This window comes from Sinohyriopsis cumingii, chromosome 7 (assembly GCF_028554795.1).
Source record: "Sinohyriopsis cumingii isolate HCF-2022 chromosome 7, ASM2855479v2, whole genome shotgun sequence".
Classification (NCBI taxonomy): domain Eukaryota; kingdom Metazoa; phylum Mollusca; class Bivalvia; order Unionida; family Unionidae; genus Sinohyriopsis; species Sinohyriopsis cumingii.
The window spans coordinates 73,744,439-73,763,295 of record NC_142967.1 but is presented as its reverse complement, the minus strand read 5'-3'; positions in this window follow the sequence as shown (position 1 = coordinate 73,763,295).

Here is an 18,857-nt window from a genome sequence, read left to right as displayed (position 1 = left end):
GAAGAATAAATAGAAGCGCATGCAGGGCAATAAAAAGAAGACGCCTCAATTTTCGGACGAAAAAGTACACACAAAGAAGGAAAAAGAGGAACAAAGGGAAAAGGAAGGAAGAGAAACTTTCATAGGCTAGATGTTAAAATTCCGAGGATATCGTAAGTTTCAGAAATCTCAGAAGGCTAGAGCCAAACGTCTGTTGTAACAAACAACGATACACGAATGAACGAACGACGAGCCCAACAATAAAACGATATCAAACAACGAGGTACGGAATGCAGTATAAGCTTTAATCTAAGCAGTTTTGAAATATCACTTGACAGTAAAAGTAATCAGATATTCCACACTGGATTAGAACCGAAATACACCAACAGCTGGATTATGTTATGCATTCACTAGGGTTTATGTTCCATGGGGAAAAAGGCTTTCAGGGCAGTCTTTACTCCCCTTCCTAACTGCATTGATGTCTTATATTTTTTTTAAAAAAGTATAGAATGCCTTCTGCAGTTATTTTTCAATAACAAATAACATTACATGGTGGCAGCGGTAAAAACACAGGATTAAAATTATCAGAGTTGAAAATGGCTTCATTTCAATTTACAAACCCGCAAAAATGTGACTTTTCGAGACCTGAAACTTGGGGAAAAGTGGTTTCAGCGATTTGAACACTTTCGTCAAGCGTCTGGACTTAGTGTAAATGAGGAAGAAATTCAAGTAAATACCTTGATTTACTCCATGGGAAGTGAGGCTGATGACATTTCGTCTTTGTTCAACCTGACAGAAGAAGATCAAAAGAAGTGGAAGCCCGTGACAAATAGATTCGTGCGATATTTCATTCCAAAGAGGAATGTAAATTTTGAAAGGGCAAAATTTAATCACAGAAAGCTGGAAGAGGGAGAAACAGTGAACATTTTTGTTACAGCTATCTATGTATAAGCAGATAATTGTCATTTCTGGCCACTACATGGCGAAATCATCAGAGATCGACTTGTAGTTGGACTGCGAGAATCAAAACTATCGGAAAAATTGAAATCTAACTCTAGAGTCTGCCGCTAGTCAAGCTCGACAAAATGAGTCTGTGAAAAAGCAACAATCAACTATACGAGCAACTGGAGAACGAATGACTGAACTGGATGCAGTAAAATTTTCTTCAATGAAATATGGGAAGCAGAAACATAAAATACCAAAAGTTCAACAGAATAATTATATACTAAGCAGAAAAGGATGCATAAGATGCGGAAACAAAGCTAATCATTCTCTGGACCAATGTCCAGCAAAAGAAGCAAAATGCCACAAGTGTAAGAAAAGGGGACACTATGCAAAATGTTGTCAAAATCAGCCGTTCGCACAATAGAATCGAGAGCGGAATCTGGATTTCTAGGGACCATTAGCACAAAGAAGGGTCAGCCGTGGATAACGCGTGTGAGATTGAACACTTCACTTTTGTTCAAGATTGATACTGGAGCTGATGACTATAATTCCTGAGAGGGATTTACGAAAAATCGGAGACCAAAACTATCAAAGTCTGACCGAAAGCTGTATGGAGCTGGAAACTCTGAACTTAAGGTGCTGGGAAAATTTACATGTGGACTGGAATCGAACAATGCGTTCAGTGTGTATAAGACATAATTGTTGTAAAGGGACTGAATCAGGCACTCTTGGGCAGGCCCGCGATTCAGGGTCTCAAGATTATTGAACAGGTAAATATATCCACAGTAAATGCCCGAGACCAAAATTCACAATAAATCTATAATCGTTGATAAGGATTATCGCGAGAAATTCCCAAATTTGTTGACAGGTCCAGGGAAAACAAAATGGTTCTATAACATAACCCTGGACAAAAATGCCAAACCTTATGCCATATCTACCCCAATAAAGGTTCCTATCCCTTTATTGAATAAAGTTTAAGAGGAGATCGATAGAATGGAAAAATGGGTGTTATTTCAAAAGTTGATGAGCCCACTGAGTGTTGCGGCCATCAATGGTTGTCGCTCCGAAACCAAACGGTAAGGTAAGAATTTGCTTGACTTTAACTAAAATGAATTAATCAGTTAAAAGAGAGAACCACCCACTACCATCAGTTGAAGAATTCTTTGCAAAACTAGCAGGTGCAAAGTTTTTCACCAAACTTTATGCAAACTAAGGCTTTTGGCAGATAAACTTGTCAAATTCACGCCGCCTTACAACCTTCATTACTCCTTTTAGTAGGTTTTATTTTAATCGCCTTCCATTCAGAATCAGTTCCGCACCTTACTTTTTTTCCAAAAAGATGTCAGAAACTCTGGAGCGGCATGGGGGAACACTCTTTCACATGGACGATGTTCTTGTTTTGGGGGAAATGCAGAAACAGCATGGCGAAATACTAGAAATGGTCATGAAATCAATTCACTCTGAACGCTGTAAAGTGTGAATTTTCAAGACCATCCATTAGGTTTCTTGGGCATGTTTTTAACGAAAAAGGTTGCATACCTGATCCCGAAATAGTCAAATCTATAAACAACACCGAAATACAAAGAGAGATACGATGATTTCTCGGTATGGCAAACCAACTTGGCAAATCTAGTCCAAATTTGGCAGAAAAATCAAGACCATTACATGAGCTTTTGAAAGGTAAAACTCGTGGACTTTGGGTCCAGATCAAGAACAAGCTTTTAGAGATATCGAGCAAGAAATTAGATCTTCACCAGTTTTAGCACGTTATGATCCAAACAGAGAAATAGTTGTTTCTGCATATGCATCTTCATTTGGACTAGGTGCTGTGCTACGGCAGAAGCACGGTCGCACTCTGAGACCGGTTGCGTTCGCATCACGAGGTATGTCAGAAACTGAGCAACTAAAGAGACCATTGCAATCACTTGGGTTTGTGAATGTTTCAGTAGCTATTTAATTGAGTCACAATTAAAACTTGAAACTGACCATAAGCCATTAGTACCACTAATGAGCACAAAAATCTTGGAAGATTTACCCCCTAGAATTCAACGCTTTAGAATGCGTTTGATGAGATTAAACTTTTGTATAGTTCATGTTGCTGGCAAAAATCTATTAACTGCTGATGCTCTGTCTAGAGCACCTTTAAGTTATCACTCTGAGAGTGGCAGATAATTTCAGGCTGAAACTAACGCCTGTGTTGATTTCGTAGTTAGTAATTTGGCCGCATCAAATACTCAGCTTGAACAAATAAAGTCTGAATATCGAAATGATTCGATTTGCAAACAACCTGTACAATTCTTTGAAAAGGGGTGGCCAGAGAATCCACTATTGACGGGAAACTTCAATCGTGCTGGGCAGATAGAGGTGAATTTACCATTCAGAATGGTCTTTTAATGAAAGGTACACGCCTGGTCGTACCAGAATCACTTTTTTAAAAATCCTAGCGAGAATTCACGATGGTTACCAAGGCATAGTTAAATGCTAAGAACACGTCAAAATGTCAGTTTGGTGGAAAGGACTAAGCACTCAGCTAGAACACTTGGTAAAGTCTTGCCAAAATTGCATAGAAAACTCAAGAGATCAAGCTGAACTAATGATACGAAATACATTTCCAAGTCGACCTTAGCAAAAAGTCACTTCAGACTTGTTTGAACTGAATGGTCCAACATATCTCTTGGTATTATTTTTCACGATACATGGAAATAGCAAACTTGCAAGGCACAGGTTCAGAAGCAATTGTCAGTCATCTCAAATCAATCTTTGCACGACACGGTACACCAGAAGTATTAGTTTCAGATAATGGTCAGCAATACACATTCGCAATATTCAAAGAGTTTGCGACAAATTACGGATTCAGGCACATTACAAGTAGTCCAAAATATCCACAGAGTGATGGTCTTGACGAAAGGGCTTTTCAAACAATTAAAAGAATGCTTAAAAAGAGATTATAAAAGAATGAAAAAACAAACAAACAACACCCATCACATATATCAATTCTAGGTGTGATGAAAACAGGTAAACAGGTTTTGGACACGTGCACATATAATATTACTGCAGAATTCCGTCTTCAAAATGTGAAGGCCCTATGAATCAACCAATACAAACAGAAAGTCCAATATTAAAAATGTGAAGATCCCATGAATCAATCTATATAAAGAAAGCTCAATATTGAAAATGAGAAGATCCCATGAACCAATCAATATAAATGGAACACCCAGTAATAAAAATGTGATGACCCATATGAATCAATCAATATAAATAGAAAGGCCAATACTAAAAATGTATCTTTTATTGACCGTTCATGCAATTACCAATTACATATCAATATATTCACATTTGTACTTCTTAATAATAACAACTAGCTATGATCTCGTCACATCAATAAAAATCACAATCATGCCAAACAGTAAACAAACTTTTGTCTCTTGAAAGTATTTTGCCCTTGTTCTTGGCATTTTATATTTGCTAACAGTTCCAACTTGTTATTGCAGACAAACCTGAGTAAGAAGTGTATTCTACAAAGTAACTACCTTTATCATGGCTACCAATGGAAGTGCAATTGAAGATGATATTACACACCCACCTTTTTTACGTATGAAGTTGATTCTGGGGATATATATATATATATATATATATATATATATATATATATATATATATATATATATATATATATATATATATATTGCTGGTAGATCTGTCCAACTTTGTCCAGTGACAATGACAATCTAAGAACAGAAACTATCAAAGTCTGACAAAATTAATGATGTAAATAAGGCAAATCAGATGCATAGTGTACCAAAATAATATGCACAGATTACCAGAAAAATCACACTGTGTAATAAGTTCAAATTAATTATTTGGACAAAGATGTCAATTAAACAAGTATCACTATTTATGCTTATTCTGAACTTAAGCTGATCAATGCATTTTAAATCTTGATCCAGGATCTACATAGCACAGAACTGCAATGACATTTTTATTGTATGGTAGATACACTATTAGCTGTGGGTTTAAGCAGCTGCAGCTGGTTACACATTATGTGACGGTAAATATGGATCTCTGTTATTTGTAGTTGGTTACACATTATGTGATGGTAAATATGGATCTATTTTATTTGTAGCTGAATATGGATCTATGTTGTTTGTAGCTGGTTACACATTATGTGATGGTAAATATGAATCTATTTTATTTGTAGCTCAGTATGGATCTATGTTGTTTGTAGCTGGTTACACATTATGTGATGGTAAATATGGATCTATTTTATTTGTAGCTCAGTATGGATCTATGTTGTTTGTAGCTGGTTACACATTATGTGATGGTAAATATGGATCTATTTTATTTGTAGCTGAATATGGATCTATGTTGTTTGTAGCTGGTTACACATTATGTGATGGTAAATATGGATCTATTTTATTTGTAGCTCAGTATGGATCTATGTTGTTTGTAGCTGGTTACACATTATGTGATGGTAAATATGGATCTATTTTATTTGTAGCTCAATATGGATCTATGTTGTTTGTAGCTGGTTACACATTATGTGATGGTAAATATGGATCTATTTTATTTGTAGCTCAATATGGATCTATGTTGTTTGTAGCTGGTTACACATTATGTGATGGTAAATATGGATCTATTTTATTTGTAGCTCAATATGGATCTATGTTGTTTGTAGCTGGTTACACATTATGTGATGGTAAATATGGATCTATTTTATTTGTAGCTCAATATGGATCTATGTTGTTTGTAGCTTGTTACACATTATGTGATGGTAAATATGGATCTATTTTATTTGTAGCTGAATATGGATCTATGTTGTTTGTAGCTGGTTACACATTATGTGATGGTAAATATGGATCTATTTTATTTGTAGCTGAATATGGATCTATGTTGTTTGTAGCTGGTTACACATTATGTGATGGTAAATATGGATCTATTTTATTTGTAGCTCAGTATGGATCTATGTTGTTTGTAGCTGGTTACACATTATGTGATGGTAAATATGGATCTATTTTATTTGTAGCTCAGTATGGATCTATGTTGTTTGTAGCTGGTTACACATTATGTGATGGTAAATATGGATCACTGTTATTTGTAGCTCGATATGAATCCATGTTGTTTATAGCTGGTTACACATTATGTGAATACTGCTCCGGTGGCCTAGTGGTTAGATCATCTTCATCGGATACAGGAGGTCGTGGGTTCAATCCCTGGCCAAGTCATATCAAAGACTTACAAAAATGGTACTAACAGCTGCCTCGCTTGGCACTCAGCATTAAGAGGTTAGTGTTAGGACTGGTCTGCCTGGTGTGAGGATAATGTGACTGGGTGGGACATTATGCTACATGTCTGTGGCATGATGCCCCAGTGCTAGACATCACTATAAACTGCCACACTGCAGACATCGCAGCAATATGACTGAAAAATTGTTAAAGCTACGTTAAAAATCCAACATTATGTAATTATATGGATCTGTGTTGTTTATAGCTGGTTACACATTATGTAATGGTATGGATCTATGTTGTTTTTTTTGCAGCTGGTTACACATTATGTAATGGTAGATATGGATCTATGTTGTTTATAGCTGGTTACACATTTGACACAGATTAATAATGAAAGTGCTTCCTTGTCTTGTCCATATTATCATGAGACCAGGCTGACCAGTCCTTAACACTAACCTGTTAATACTGAGTGCCTAGCTAGGAAGCTACTAGTACCATTTTTATAAGTCTTTGGTATGCCTTGGCTGGGTTCAAACCCGTGACCTCCAGAATCAAAGGTGGGCTCTCTACCTACTTATGACTTGGCTGGGGTTCAAACTTGCAACCTCACTAAGATTTGACTTGAAATTATGGCAAGTTCTGAATCAGTATTCTCTCAGTTATTCAAAAATGTCAACTTGAACTGAAATTTATTAAATGTAAATTCAGTTTATTTTATAATAAGTAAATTTAAATTCCTTAGTAATTCTGCACCACATTTTTGTTCTGTGTCTGTCATGCTGAAAATGCAAGAAATGAGCAAGCAGTTTAACTGAATCCATCATTCCATTCTAACAATTAAAATATTGTGACTTTTCACTGAACACAGCCTTGTACATGTCATTTGATGTTTCAGATCTAAAGACAATGAAAAAGCTATAAAGCTTTTTTGTCATCAATTTATAAGGACACTTTCAACAACAATACCTTTCTTGTTTAATTTTTTAATGTTTCCTTTAATTGTTTTTATTTTCTTAAGAAACTTTTTAAACTGACAATTTTAGTTAGATAATATGCAAATAAACATCAGAACCATGTTGCCCATTTGTGATAAAGGGTTATTTCCATGGATTTGTATGCTAAAGATGAATGTCCAGATGTAAAATCAAGGAAACTTTTCATTCAGGGTACAGGTATTGTCTGATTAATGCAATTAATGACATTGGAAAAACAGTTTAAAAAATACTATATCTGGCCTGTGATTTGATGAAGATGCCTTAATGCTTATCTATGACCTCTTGATGGGAACACATAGCAAGGCATGCAAATCACGAGGTTCAATATTAGTGTCAAGTGCATCCTGAGTTAGCCAGCAACATACTCTATTATGTTCTCTACCTGAATATGATACTTTTAAAACAAGAGTTCCTCGAAGGGACTGACACTCTACTGGCTGGAAAGAATTTCCAGAAATCCAAGAAAAGACCATTTCTTCTTTTTAACTGCCGAGTGTTGAAATCATGTGTTTTATTCACGAGCCAACATTTTTTAAGACAGCCGTCATGGTGGCCATATTAGATGTAAGATTTATACCATTTTATTTAGAACCAACTAGACATCATAAAAAGTCTTTGGTGAAAACTCCATGTTGACATGACTATCTCTTAAGGTGAATTAGTGAAAACAAGATTTTCAAAAGGGACATCATGGTGGCCATATTGGATGACAGACTGAACCATTTTGATTTATAACCAACCAGACATAATAATTCTGTGAAAACCACATTTGGATATGACTGTCTGCTTAGGAGTGTAGTCATAACAATATTTTGAAGAAGGTGGCCTTCATGGAAGTCCAACTGGAACCATTTTCATTCAGGACCAACCATACATCACAGGAAGTCATCAAGTCAATATGACCTTCCATTAAGGAGAAGATGTGATGGCAAGATTTTCAGCCACTGTGGAGGCCATACTGCATGTCCAACCAGTATTCTCTTCATTTCAAACCAACTATGCCTTGGTATGAATTTATATGTAAAGTTTTGTTGTAATCCTCCAAGTAGTTTAGAAGGTAGGTATAGCAATAATGAATGACAGGCCATCTTGTAAGCTCTGCTGGTCTATGACCAGTAAAACAATAATACAAAACCTCCATGTTGACAAAAACATCATAGTACACTAAAACGTTACACATACCTGCAAATTCAGGCTAACAAATCTTATTCAAATGTACATAAAAAATTAGGTGCACATTCCATGTCATTGCACATCACAATGAACAGAAAGCCCAATATTAAACACAACTTGAGTTCAAAGCAAAGTTCTCCAGGAAGGACTAAATAATCAATAATTACGGACAATATTCTGACGCAAAACGTATTTGACAAAACTACAAAACTTTCAGTAAGAAACACAGAAACCCAACAAGACAAAGGGAATTAATAATTAGTATCATCAATGGGAAATAATGTTAAATTTAGCTGGTGCTGAAAGTTAAAATGGTGTAAAAAGATATATAAAGCTGATAAAATATTATGTTTCTCAATAAAATACAAATGACTCCCTTTTCTGTAAAGTCTTGCCTTTTATTTAACTAGAAAACATAAAACTTTAGTATTAAACTTTATGTCAAAAACACCCAAATCTTTAAACTAATCTTAATCTTGGATGTGGACAGACAGATGGACCATTGGACACAGACAGACAGACATGCTGAATGACTGCAATTATGAGCTTCCATCAAGAGATGTCAGTACATGACAAACCCATCTATAGACACTTACCCTATTAATGGCCCTGACCTCTGCACTAGGGAATGGATTAATGTAAGATGAGGTGTGAACCTAGGTGAAGTTTCAAGATATATGTAGGGGTTAAGAAATGACAGCCTGTACAAGGAGAATGGACACTGATATGCATTAACCCTTGCTGTAACCTCAACCTTGATGCAAGGGGTATGATCATGAATATGTGAGACTCTCAAGTCAAGACAGATAAAAGGCAAAGTCTCATTAAAATATTTTCTTTGGTTTTAAAGCTATTCCCATAAATGGATCGAGGTGACCTTTTTATATTTTCCACACCATGACTATGACCTTGAGGCAGGGTTGTGACAATGGTATGTGACACACTGTCTAGTCATGATATATAACTGGTCAAAGTTCAATTAAAGTATCTTCAGTGGGTCAAAAGAGCTACTCCAGACAAAGACACAAATCAGAATTACAATCATCCTTTCTGTGACCTTCACCTTGGCTGCAATTACTATAGAATGTGCCCAACTGTCCATACTTGACATATGACAAAACTTAACATATTTTCAGTGGTTTAAAGGTTTGACTCCAGAAAAGAATACAAGTCACACACAGACTTGCATCATCTCTTGCTGTGACCTTGATCTTCAGGCAGGGTCCATGGCCATGGTATGCAAGTCACTAATTTTACATGATATATAACTGACTAAAATATCTAAAGTGGTTCAAAATTTATACTTCAGACAAGGTTTAATGTCACAAAATTGCATCTTCCCTTGCTGTGATCTAATGTCTGAGGTGAGGAGCATGGCTAACAGTGCCTAATTATGATACATAACTAGATGAAGTTTCATGAAAATATCTCCAAACTGTTACATAATTATGGGTCACACAATCAACTGCTAACGATCTAATTGGCCAACCCAATGACCTATTATGCCCAACATATGATGGGCAATTAAAAATTTAAGTATTGCCCAACATTTGTAGGAAAGTACACCTTCATTTCAAATATATGAGAAGAAGAAATTCACACTTTTATTTCAGACATAAATCTTCAATAACTGGTTCACACCCACCTTTAGCAACTCCGTCTTAATTCAGCTAATATGCTAATACATTACTATTCTTGACATTTTTTCAACAAGTCTAATTATTCAATTAGTGTTATAATGAGTGGATATAAAGTGACTGAGTACTGTATCACAAACAACAATTATTTAAAAACAACACAAACAACAATTATTTAGAAACATTGCCAACAATAGTTATTTAGAAATTTACAGAAAAGGAACAAATTTTTTTGTGAAAAACAGATTTCCTTTATGATCTTTACAGCATATGGTAACTGAATAAAAAACAATAATCACAAGATGAAGGGTGCAAAAAAGTAATATCATTATAAAAGATTTAAAATACATATTATAGTTTGAAATTACAACATAATAGATTATATAAAAATGAGCCAGAAAAAATGTTTAATGAATAGAAAACACATGGTAAATATTTGGCAAGAAACTCTTTTGTGAGCTGTAGAACTAAATGAAATATATATAGGATAATTTCAGACATCAAATACTTGCTTTTACATGTTGAACTTCGATAAATTCCAGACTGCAATTAAAAACAAATTTTAAAAATAGATCTCCAACTGTATACCCTGTCAACATAGATGAATAAGATGCCATCATTTCACTACACGTTCATAATGCCACATGCTGTCTTGCAACCTAAACTGAGGTTAAATACTGATAAACCAGGGCACATCAATACAGTTTTGATTTGACCAATAACCAGTTGCAGAGCTAAAACCACTGTACCAAAAAAACCCACAATTTTACACAGACTGCTATAAGTGCAGGGCATACAGTATTATTCAATAAGATTCATCGATTTAATGTTTAAATTACATGGGTTCATTCCCATATTCTATGCATGTCACTGTGGGTATAAGTGGTGCACACTTCCCATTTGAGAACTTTGCTATTTTAGTGGGGTATCAGTTTATGTGTAACAGATTAGCAGTACCAGTCCTACTTCAGTGAGATGTTGAGTAGGAAAATTTGATGATCAACTGATCATTTTATCCGTGCTGATATTTACAATGATGGAATCCAGTAGCAGAAAGACCCCCCAGGTATACATGTGGTCGTTATAAGAGTACATCAAAAGACAAACTTTAGCTTTCACTACTGTGTCCTAATAAATGCCCAACATTTTTGGAAAATGTAGTGCCCCTGGGGGCATTAATTAAGAAATATGCCATATATGACATTGTGGTGGTGATGTGGGTTATTCCAGTAATTGGAAAGGCACTTTATATGTGGATTAGTCACCCACTGATGCAACTTAGAATTTTATCATTTGAACTCTTTAGTAATCAGAGTAGCCTTGCATACAGTTTTGAAAAATGCCTACCCTGGATAGCATATGTGTTTACATGGCACAGCGTATATGACAAAGCCAAGCATCAACCTCATTTACACAATTAAACTCTCTTATTTTTTTCCACCAGTGAACATTTGTAACCAGAATAAAACATAAATAATGAACAAAATTTTCTACAACTAAATTCCTGTCTTTCATGTATTGAAGAAATATGGATAAAGCTTGTACTACTGAAATGCGGAAACAGGATTTGAACATGACATTTGAAAGTGTTGTGAATGAACACCAACATTAATATACTATTAACTGCTTGGAATAACACTAATAAAAAAAGCATATATTCAATGTGTTCTTGGCATATAACATAGTGTATTCTGGACCAATCAATTGTCTCATATCCTTTTATAAAAATGTACATAACATATAAACTAACTCATCACATGCTTCAAGATTTAAAAAAAACATTAATGGCGATATGGCTGGACTGCAAAACGTTGTCTAATAGGTGTACTACTTCCTATGATCCATCCTATATATCCGGTTACATCACTCAGCAGTAATAGTTTACATGTGATCAAAGTCCAAAACTTAATGCAGGTCATTGGAGCATAAAATATAGGCCAGGACTGCTTAGTTCTGACTGAAGTGTGTAGTACTTTTTCATGCAGCATCTACATACCAAGCTATACATTCTGCAGCCATAGTTAGTATCTGAGAGACTAAGTTAAATACAATGTTTAATACAGGACACTAGTGGGAAATATGGTCACAATGACCTAATTTTGAATGAAGATTGTATTCCTCTTCAAGATGCATCTTTAATCCAAGTTAAATTACTCTGCAGACAATAGTGCCAGAGAAACCAAGCTAAATGCAAACCCTAACCGAAAGAAACTAACTTGTTTTAGCAAAACTACCTGATCATAATATCATAGTGAGTTCTACCACTCTCTTGCAAATCCAACACTTCTAACTGCATTTTTACGCTATGGGAGCTAAATGCTGTCTGGTCACAACTATGGCACTTAAAGTAGACAGAGATATCTATCCCTGATACAGGGATTGGTGCCAAATCTAGTGTGTACCTCAGTTACTCCTGGAGCAGAACATGTGCTCTCCTAGAACAATTTAACAGCAGGAAGGCTGGCAAATGGGATTTGTATACTCTGGTAAGTTTTATCACACAAGCATATTTTACTATAAAACTTGTCTTTTCAAATACATTACAGGATCATAATACATTAGAAGAATAGGTAAGATGTGAAGGGAAATACATACCCTTACTCCTGAGAGACCATCTTCAATTCCCCAAGTTATGTGAGGCAGCTTCTAGATTGAGAACTCAGCTGAAGCACTGATTCTATATGCCATGACGAGGCTATAGGAGAAGGGAAAATTTACCCTCCAACAAATCCAGCTGCAGCCATCATGCCATGCCCCTAATGAGCTGCCAAATTACCAGAGATTGTATCCTGTTGTGTGGTTGAGATGGGTCCCACAAGGTCTAATTAAGCCTTCTGGGGTAAAGGATCCCAGAGGTAGAAGCTAGTTGAAGTTTACTCCGACTACCATCCCAATGCTTATATTATGTCAGCTACACAGTTTTGCTTGAATACAACACTAGTTGACACTGCCCTAACTCCCTGAGCTGAATCAAGTTCATTGATTTGGGTTAATTCTCTGCATGCAGAAGAGCTAACCCATCTTATCCAGTACTATAGAGCCTGCAATGAGATATCGTCCTTTCCCCTTACAGGTAATAACAGAAGGGATCTCCCTCTTCACACTGGTTCCAGTCTTTCCAAGTACCACTTCAAAACTCTCATTTGGTCCTGTAGATGACTGGGAGTTCAAGGGTCCAGGCTAGAAAGAGGTTTCACCACAAAAGACTGACTCCCCAAAATCAGAGCCTGTTCTTGACAATGAAAGCAGGGACTGTGATGGACCCAACCAGTTGGAACTTTCAGTAGTTCAGGTCAATGAACGAAGCTATTTATATTATGCTGATTCAGTATGCCATAACTAACACGAAGCAGATCTTATATTGGAGGTGAACCAATGAAGTTCTTTATAGCAGTTAAAAGGGTGCCTTGTTTCGTCACACAAGCAGCAATGATAGATTCCACTTGGGGCACAGAGTCAGCACATTTGGGCATGCAAAATTAAAATTTGACAGAAAATAGAGGTCTTTGTTTTATCCTATTTCCTCTCTTCCGTGATGATGCAGCATGCCAGATAAAGTGGAATGGCAGCTTTTGTCATGATTGAAGCTATTTCTGTTCAGAGAGCCAAAGCAGAAAGTTAACTATTTGGGATATTGACGCCTTAAGCGGAGAAATGAGTTCATGCTCACAACATTGTGAAAAAATTCTCCACTTACCCTTCTATACTTTCAAAGTGGAGGGCCATCTTGCTCAAGTGATTATCTCCACCACTCCTTGTGAGAACTATTAGTTTTTGAGGACGTGTTCATTACAATCCAGATGTACAGGTTAACAGCTCTATAATGGGGTGAAATGCCTGCCATCAAGATTACTTACATAGATGAGAAAATATCTGTATTTCAAATGGGTTTCCACTGTGAGATTTATCAAGTTATTTATCCATAATTCATCCCACTTAAGGGAAGAATTGGGATGATGTGACCCTCCTATTCTCCTGCTTTTTGTGATACCTTTGGAATTGGAGGTGATGGGTAGATTCATCCCGATGAGTGCTAATGCTCAGATGCTGGGACTGTACATGAGATACTGATCAGTGTAAGCAGGGCCATCATTCAACCTTGTTGGCATGATTGGCTTTATCAGTGTCCTTGTGCAATCCAATTCAAATGGCAGTCCATCTGTGACAGAACACAGCCATCTTTTCCTCCACAATCTTGTAAAGTTTCTTATACTGGAGAGGGTTATGGGATATGTCAGCCACAAAACTGGTCCTAACCTATACCATGCAAGACAGTATCGGAGGTGCATAGTGATGAAGGATCTGACATTCTGATGTGATATGTCATTAGTCTATGCTTTGTCACTTAAAGTCAGCCACTAGACCTGACTATGGTTACAGTTGAACACTAACTGGTCTTTCTTGATTAGCATGTCAATTTATGCTGGAACTCTGGACCAAGCTACTGATGGAGAAAGCAGAGAACAAAACTGTTCTCCAGTTCTTTATGCTGGGTTAGGTTATGAGACATCTGATCCACTGAACAGGTCATTGCTTGCATCGTGTGATACAGCATCTGAGTTGGCTTGATTTGATCCTAATCTTGATCATTTATAGTTAGCACAGATAACTGGCTGTCAAACACAGTGGTATCATGCCTATGGGTTCCTCCAGATGACTGGCTGTCAAACACAGTGGTATCATGCCTATGGGTTCCTCCAGATGACTGGCTATCAAACATAGTGGTATCATGCCTATGGGTTCCTCCAAAATCGGTTTTCTAGTTGAGGTGGTGAGGTCAAAAGGGATCTTCTATGTTGTTAATTGGGTGGTGAGCTTTCTGTTTTGCAATACTTATTCAACAAGAAATTATTGACAAAGATTACATCAGTATCGATGATCATTGCATCATTGTCTTTTGGAGTGCAATTCTGCAATTTCACTTGTGTTCAGCTCAAACTCCCAGTACTGAAGCCCAATGATTTCCAGTGCAAATAGTGTATACTGACATATATAACAGTGTATACCGACATATATTTCCAGTGCAAACAGTGTATACTGACATATATAACAGTGTATACTGACATATAATTCCAGTGCAAACAGTGTATACTGACATTTATTTCCTGTGTGGCAACCTACATGAGCTAGACATGTACTCTGTTCTATGGTTGTCACTGACATCTTTCCACTGTTTATGTGGAAAATTATAATTTTGTGTTAAGCTGAAACAGAACACTAAAATGGATTGATGATGATCTTAGTTGATTGATATTCCGAATTTTGAGCTATATTGTGATCATTCTTTAATGAATATATGTAAATATATCCAAGTTATTTGTCTTATTTCATTTTTTTAATATATAGATTACATCGCTTTGTAGGATCGCTTATATCACTGAAAAATGGTAACTCTTGAATGTATAGATGAAAGTAAATAAAACAGCAATGCACTTCTAGTTTTAATGTGATCTGGAAGAATGCAATTTGGTAAAAATGATAAATAAAGCAAATTTGCACCGAAAAGTTTTGGGAATATACAGGACATTAACGATGCTAAGGATGATTGCAGCGTAAGTACCATACATTTACAGTACACTTCTCCCAGTAATCTCTATTCAGCCCATGCATTGTGAAGTCTCCATTTACCTTGTTATTTTAAGTTGGATAAATAAAATGCAAACCAATTATAGTAGTTTATAACGGTTTACTGACATCGTCATCGAACATGAGCTGGTCACTGCTGTGTGACATATGATGATCTTGCCAAATTTTGTCTTGATATTTTTTGGTGTCTGAGTGTTGGGACATAAGAAATGCTAGATTTCTTACCTGCATGCAAGTCTTGGTACACAAATTTTATTTTATTTTTTAATGACCCAAGACCTATCACCATTACAGTATACTGGGTAAAGTCACTGAAGCATCTCTTTTTAATAACTACAAAGTGGTTGCTATGTATGCATGTATCCGATGAAAGTGAATTTATATAGCTATATGTGTGAGGTAACATAAACATTACCTGCACAATACAATAATGTTATAATTCTTATTACAAATGCTCCAAGATGAAAGGCTATACATGCAACCCATGGTAAATACAGAAGGGTTCCTATCTTCACGAAAAAGTTATAATTGTACAGTAAAAAGACTTTGGCTTTGAAAAAGAAAGGAGCAAGAGAAAACTTGAAATACATAGAGTATATTTCCCTCCAAAATTCTTGAACATGGTTTGGGAAGTCTCTGAACAGATGAGAGTATGCTACTTGGCACAAGCAAAAGTAGTAAATAAGGTATACATGGGATTTTGCACTAATTCCTATTTCAAGGGGAGATCACTGTCAGCCACATTTGTGGCCACACAGCATTTAGCTCCTATAGCAAAACATTTTAGTTGAGAGGGCTGGTTTTGCAAGGTAATGGTAGTACTCCCTAAGTTATTATACTCAGATAATGTTTTTAACTAAGAAACTGAGTGTAGCGCAAAGGTAAGCACAAATCACTGAACCATGAAATAGAGGTCATACTTACTTAATTTTCACTGATGACTTTATCATTAGTGATAAAATACTTACATATCAAGTAATGTGACCCTGTTAGCAATAGTGTTTGAGACCTCAATGCAAATCCTTATCAGTATTAATGTCAGACAGATGGATGAACAGAGACATCATCAATCCATGCAATCCAGCCCAAAAAAAACTTTTCATACCTTAATTTTGCACTTGCATAATTTTTTTATACTTCTTATCACAATTTCACATCTTGAAAATAAAATGAAAACTGATATCATTTTTACTTACAGCAGAACCTCACTTATCTGAACTTGCCAGTTGTGGGGGGGTGGTGAGGGAGATGAGGGAAAGACAAATTAAGAGATTGTTCGGATAATTGGGATTCAGATAACTGTCTTTTTCATTTAACTTTCTGAAGATATGGTCTTTGCTCAAAATGAAATGAAATACTGTGAATTTACCATTATTTTTAGAAGAAACAATATTGTGAGGAACCAAATTTTGTATTTTGTGCTTGTTACAAACCATGAAGTTAAAGACCCAATGAACAATGATCCTTTTATGGAAACAAAATAATTATGTGCCCAAACCACCAACATTAGTGCCAAAAAAACTTATTTTGCACCAAAAAAAACCCATGAAAATATCAGAAACTCTACTGTAATATAGTTATTATCACAAATGACTTTAATGATAAACCACATACTAACAGACTGCAATGAATTGACAACATTCAGGTAATGGTGGATAATATAAAGTGTACTGTAACATAGCTATGATCTCAAATGACTTGCAACATAAACCACACACTAGTAGACTGTAATAAACTGACAATATCCAGATAATGGTGGATAATAAAACTGAATAGTTAATGTTATCATCTCGATGACTGATGAATCACATACTAATGGATTGCAAAAAAATAGAGTTGGAGAGATGTTGCTGGAAATTGCATACTTTGTTCTTGAATACAATACATGTACTGATTATGGCTCATTTACCCATCATATAAAAATAAATGCTAATATCACCATAACGATGTTTTGTCTCAATGTTTCAGTTATTTCTTTTTCATATTCACAACAGCAAACTAACGATATTCATTTTAAGTTCAAGCAAATGCATTTTCTCACCTTATATTTTTAATAGGGGTCAATTAAAAAAAAAAACAACAAAGCTATGTCAAATGTTCAATGGCAGAATTACTTTAAACTATGTGTCAAAAGAACACAAATGCCCCATCATGTCTTTTTTGCAATATACTAATTCCCTTACTTAAATGTCAAACTTGACCAAAGTGTGATATATAGACACACAAATAAACACTGTTTTGGAGTATAAAAGCTGTAATACAGAATCTCAACAGTCTAGTTAATGAGGATACCAACAGAAAGAAAAAAAGAAGTAAAAAATTATTCCCAATTTTTTAAAAATTATCTATTGGAATTAACTCTTTCAAAATAATATATATATATATATATATATATATATATATATATATATATATATATATATATATATATATATACACACACACACACACACACACACACACACATCCCTTTTTCACTGCCAGGTGATTCCCCATATAAAAGGTGTTTTCAGTTTAGGCTTAAGTGAAACATCAATGCCGATGCTAGCATTTCAAGTGGGTGTTCAAGAGCCTTACTGTAATGTGATCAGGTAAGTATTCATTAAGAAACATAACTTACAATAAAAATGTCTTTTCCCCATTAAATACATTATCCAATCATTATCACATTAATATTAGAAGAACAGGTTAGTGGTGGAGGAAATGCATGAGCATGCAACCTCTATAAATGTCATCCTTTGGAGGATATTAAAACTTTAGTTCCCATGTGAAGGATAAAGCCACTCTCCTAATGAGAGTGAGTACTGGCAGAGATAAGCTACAAACTTAACACTATTAAGCTTTATGCAAATGGTAATGAGAAATGAGTGACATTTCCTTACCTAAATAACAAGGGGCCCTGAGTGGCCGAGTGGTCTAAAGCGCTCACCGTTCTGGATCACTGCCATCTCACCTCTGTCTGCGTGGGTTCGAGTCCAAGGCTCGGCTAGGGTGGGTATGTGGGAAAGCCTGCCAGTAGCTTCTCGTGGGTCGGTGGTTCTTCCCTGGGTTTTCCAGGGTTCTTCCTCCACCAGTTATACTGGCCGCCATGTATAGCCTATCTTGTGCTGAAAAATGGTGTTAAACCCTAGAACAACAACAACAACAACAACCTAAATAATTTTTTTTTGGTAAATGAAGCTAAAGCTATAAACTTGAGAACTATGATGAAGTTGTACTGCCACTAACAGGGTCTGGTGATTACTTGAGCAGCTAGCTACAAAACCAACCAGATTTAGTAACCTTCTCTGCAGATCATGTATGTAGGATGCTAATGCTTG